This window comes from Apium graveolens, chromosome 10, assembly GCF_009905375.1.
Source record: "Apium graveolens cultivar Ventura chromosome 10, ASM990537v1, whole genome shotgun sequence".
In the NCBI taxonomy this organism is placed as follows: Eukaryota; Viridiplantae; Streptophyta; class Magnoliopsida; order Apiales; family Apiaceae; genus Apium; species Apium graveolens.
This window is the reverse complement of record NC_133656.1, coordinates 38,357,300-38,362,767: the sequence shown is the minus strand read 5'-3', so window position 1 is coordinate 38,362,767 and position 5,468 is coordinate 38,357,300. Positions and strand designations below refer to the sequence as shown.

General features: G+C 34.1%; 1 non-coding gene across 1 annotated transcript; it reads right to left on the bottom strand.

Annotated features, from left to right (window-relative positions):
• Positions 1-5,021: 5,021 nt before the first annotated feature.
• LOC141694542 (small nucleolar RNA R71) lies at positions 5,022-5,128 on the bottom strand. The gene has a single exon (XR_012563836.1). It is a non-coding gene; the product is annotated as a small nucleolar RNA R71 (small nucleolar RNA).
• Positions 5,129-5,468: the final 340 nt, after the last annotated feature.

Genomic DNA, 5,468 nt, shown 5'->3' with positions numbered 1-5,468 from the left:
AAAATTCGGTTCGGTTCGGTTCTTTTAACAAATATTTCGGTCCGGACCGAATAGACCAAATAATAAAGGCTATATTTTCATATTATATACATTTTACATATATCTTAAAAATTATAATCATAATTTTTAATTATATTCATGGACTATTAGAACTCTACATAGCACAATACTTTAATTATATTTTAAATTTTATAATTTTTGATTTAATTTTTAATGCAATTTTCTTTTTGAAAAATTTTTCGGTCTATTCGGTCCAAAACCGGACCAAACCGAATTATTTCGGTTCGGTTCGGTCCGGTCCATAATATAACTTCGGTTCGGTTCGGTCCAAGAAAAATTGACTATTCGGTTTTTCGGTCTATTCGGTTCGGTCCGGTTTTGGACCGAACCGACCGAATGCTCAGCCCTACAATAACCACATAGGCATATAACACATCAATCAGATAGCACGTAACACATAGCACGCAAGATATTCGATCAAAATAATTTTTTTAAGAAGATTCAGAGTCAAAATGATTTTCCAGGTATTTAATACGAATTTTTGAACATTATTCGAAATTAAAACGGGGCTCCTAATCATTTTATAATTAAATAATAGTGTTCGAACACCTGAATCTGACTTTAAAACAATTTTATAATAATTATCGAGCCTTGAAAATAATTTTAAATAATATTTTAAAGCTCGAAACTATTTTTCAGAATTTTTAAATCAAAAATAAATAATTAAATCTAATTATTAAATCAATTAAAGTTAATTAATAATTAATTAAACTAATTAATCAATTAATATTAAATTAATTGATTAATTAAAATAATTAAAATCTATTTAAAATTAATAAATAAAATAAATCAGATTTATTTTTAAGTAAATAAATAATTAAAAAGAATTTTCTGAATTTAAAATAAATAAATAAACATTTTCTGATTTTTAAAAAATAACATAATACTGTTTTTGAAATATTTTTAAATGGGAGAGACTGAAATGTAAATTAGGTGAAAGGTGGGTGATGAAACTGAAGTTTCACCATCACCTTCAATCCCCGCCACCGGCAGCCATGGCCGCCGCCATCGAGCTCGCCGGCGGCATCCTCATACCGCCCAGAACGGCGTGAAAATGAGCAGATCAACAGAGGTAAACATCCTAAATCCCCCTGTTGTGATGAATCGATCAAAGGGGCGGCCGTTTGGCCGGAAATCTCGTTGCAAAAATACGCCGCCGTCGAGTTCTTTAACTCCGGCGAGGCTCCGATTTAACTCCAACAATTATTTTGACCACATATTCTGAATCCTCATAAGAAAACAAACGTTATGACAACATCAAATCCTGCCCAGGTTTAACCAAATAAAAACGCCTAAATTCGATTAAAAGTATTCAAGAACAAAATCCCTAATTCGAAATTTCACAGAATTAAATCCCATTTTCACCATGTTATTGACCTCTATTTTTGACATATAATATACCAAATTAATCAAGAGAAAATTATCTACATGATTATGCCAGCAAATCATATCAACAACATCAAGAACAAAATTTCATAATTTAATCACTAAATAATTCAAATTAAAATAAATAAATAAGATAAAAACCTTGATTTCTGCACTGGTATGGATGGTTGATTCAGAAAGATCTTTTCGAGAGCTTCGTTTTGATATATTGCACGCCCGAATCGGAGCTCGATAACGCCTTCGTTCGTACGTTTGATTATGAAGAACACGACGTGAATTCGACATTTTCTCTGTATTTTACGGGGTTTTACTGACTGATTTGTGATTATACGAATAAAATGAAATGATAAAAGGGCTATATATATATTTTTGGAATATTGGTTCGTTTTGGATCGTTAACTTGGTTACTTATCCGCTAAGTAACTGCAAAAATGATCTGATTTGATACCCGTATTGGATAATTATCCAAATCGGGCTTCTTATAAAACAATTTATACGAAAATAATGTAATAATATCACATCTTTTGAGAATACGGGTTTTGTTGGTACATCGAAATAATTATCGTATCGAAAATTGTGCGCCGGGCCGCGCACGGGTCAAATCGTAATCCGGATTGAAAAAGTTAAAACACGAAAAATGTCCGAAATTACCAGATTAGGTTAGGAAGGAGTTTTCGAAAGAGTATCGGGTTGTAAAAACGTAAAAACGATTGAATTCAGACGATTCCCTGCTTTATAAAATAATTTTATAATTATTTAGAAAATAATTAATAAATTCATAAATTAATATAAAATTATATAGCAGTCCAAATATTACCAGAAAAATACCTTAATTATTTATATTTTATTCTGGATATAATAAAATAACACACTTATACTTTACCACATATCAACATCCACATAACAACACCGATCGTCAAATATTTCACCGAAAATCACATAATAATCAAATAATAATCATTCATAGATAAAATAATTACACGCTATGTCCCGAATATTACAATAATGTGTATGTTACAAGTCGGGTTTTGTTAACGTACGGGTAGGTTGTTAGCGAGGATATGTCAAGCATAGTTGGTAATCTAATGTAGGGTATTTCAACTCTGTAGGTTTTTAGTCGGAGGACCCGAAAGTTGACGTCGGACTAAAGATAATCTAGTGATCGGTCGACATACTCAGCCGAGGTCCCAAGCAAAGGGCTTGAGTGTCAAAGTCGGATCCAGAATAGTCTAATAGTTAGACGATTAAGCTGAGCATCCAAGTCGGTTCAAGGTCAATCAGAGATAGTTGTAAAGCCCTGCAAGGCAAATACCCCTGACCATTCTTTTGTGGTTTAATACGTATGAATAACTAATGTTTTAATTTCGTAATGGAACAAAAATGTTTTAAGTTACATATCCCCTGTAGTTATAAATAACTATTTAAACCTGTTTTGGGGAAAAGTAACTTCGAAAGGTACCTATCTCAAATGAAAATGATTTTTGAATCAGTTTTACGTGTGTTGTTTAAAATGAATGATTTTTAAATGAGATAGGTACAAGTGTTTTGAAAACTGGATAAAACAATCAGATATGGGATACATAGGGGCCAGAGTACGCCTATTGAGGTGGCGTAAGAGGCTAATTCGGTTGCGCGCAATTCATAACCGATTAGTCCAGCATGTCAGAGACCTAGCTAGTCTCTGAGTTGCGGAACAATTATATGGGATGGCAGTTGGAGTTGTCTGGTGTTGATAGCCTGATCAGCTGTCTTCACATATCCGTTACGTATCTGATTTGTCTTTGTGATTCCTGTAGGGGATTAAGTAATTGATACAGTGGATTTATAAATGTGAATAGCATGCTAAAATTGGACTCTGGTACTTACACTGCACATAACTAATGTTATTGTTTTACACAGCATGCTAGTTTTAAATATCCAGTTTATGAATGTTTATCTTGCTTTTATAAATGAGTTATACTTTCTGTTCCTATCATTGTTTTATCATAAGTAGCTTTACTTGTTATTCATATAGTGGTACTGCTGAGCAATTGATTGCTCACCCTTGCAGAATGTTTTATATATGTATTGGAGATGCCTAGGAGATTCTTTCGTGGTAGTCAGGGCAGAGCTCCAGTTCTTTCCGTTCCAGGCTTCTCTGAGGTAGTGGTTTCAGATCGAAAGTGGTCTGTTGAGTTGCTGTATTAAGATATTATTGTCATGATAGTTGTAATGAGTTAGTTTTGCAATAGTTATAACCTAAATCATACTTAAAACTGGAAAAGATCTTGGTAAAAAGGGGTCGTGTTTATATTTTATCATTAAGGAGGATTATAATATGTTGGTTGTTATGTTTTGGTTGACGTCAACTCCTAACCCCAGGGTTGAAGCCGTCACAATAGGTTTATGTATCAATTGACATGCATAATCCATGGGTAATTTTAACCATCTTATTCACCCTATATAATCATGATAGATAACTTGCTCTTAAACCATTATGTTTTCAATCTTTATAGACATATAGGGACTAAGCATAATTGGTGTCTATTCAACTTTTATCTTAATTGTGGGTGTTTGATAGTAGGGTATATGTATAACAAAAATTAGCGTGTACTAGTTTCGTGTTATCTAATTAGTTGTCATCACCATCACATGCTAGGGTAAAAGAACATAAACTTTGAATGAAGTATTTAATGAAGTTAGAATCTCATGTTTATTCTCATATAAGTAATTCAATCTTAATTCTCTTAGTTAATGTTATTTAGTATAATCTCTTAGTTAAATCAAAACTCAATTTGTTATTTGTCTTAGCATTGAGCGATAACCATACATTGTTGCATGAGTGCATAATCTGAACTCAACCAAACGAATTCTCTGTGGAAACGAACTTGAATTGAATCTTATACTACTTTTGATCACGTTCGCTTGCGTGTATTTTTGAGTGTATTTTAGTGTGAACAAGTTTTTGGTGTCATTGTCGGGGACTTCAGTGTTAAATTTAGTTTATGTGCTTGACATTAGTGGTCGTTAAAGTTCACTGACTCGGATATTTTACTTACTTGTTTACTTTTATGGTTTTTCAGGTACTCTAGAGAGCGTGTATGCGAACGCGTTCTCAATCTCGTAAGGAAACACTGGAAGAAGTTGAAGTAGTTGAAGAAGTTTTTGAAGAAGTTGAGAAAGTTGAAGAAGAAGCTATCATTACAATGGGAGAACTAGTAGCAAATCCGAAAGCTTTGATGGATTATTCTCAACCGAAGATCAATGACATTCAGTCTAGCATTGTCAAACCAGCCATCACGGCTAATACTTTTGAAATCAAGTCTAGCACGATTCAGATGGTGGAGAATTCATTTCAGTTTGGGGGTTCTCCAACGGAAGATCCCAACATGCACATTAGAGATTTCATCGAGATCTGCGACACTTTCAAGTTCAACAATGTTTCTGAAGATGTTGTGAAACTGAGGATTTTCCCATTCTCTCTGAGGGATACAGCTAAGTGCTGGTTGCATTTTGTACCACCAGGTTCTATTACTACTTGGGAGGATCTTGCTCAAACGTTTCTTACTAAATTCTTCCCTTTGGCGAAGACTGCTACAATCAGAAATGCTCTTACTCAATTTGTGCAGCAATCGGGAGAATCTTTGTGTGAATCTTGGAAGGGCTACAAGGAGATGCTTAGGAAGTGTCCTCATCATGGCATGCCTAATTAGATGATCATCAATTGTTTTTACAATGGTTTGGGAGCGCAGTCCAGACTTATGCTCGATGCAGCATCAGGTGGAGCCTTATGGGCTAAGAGCTACGATGAATCTTATGAGCTAATTGAATTGATGGCTGCTAATGAATATCAGATTCCAACTGCGAGACTACCTCAAGGCAAGGCAGGAGGAATTCTGGAGGTGGATACAGCTACTGCTATAGCTGCTTAGCTAAAAGCATTAATGATGAAAGTGGATTCTTTGGCTAATTATGGAGTGAATTAGATCATTAGTGTATGTGAGATGTGGCTGGTGCGCATGAGACGGATCAGTGTGTTATAT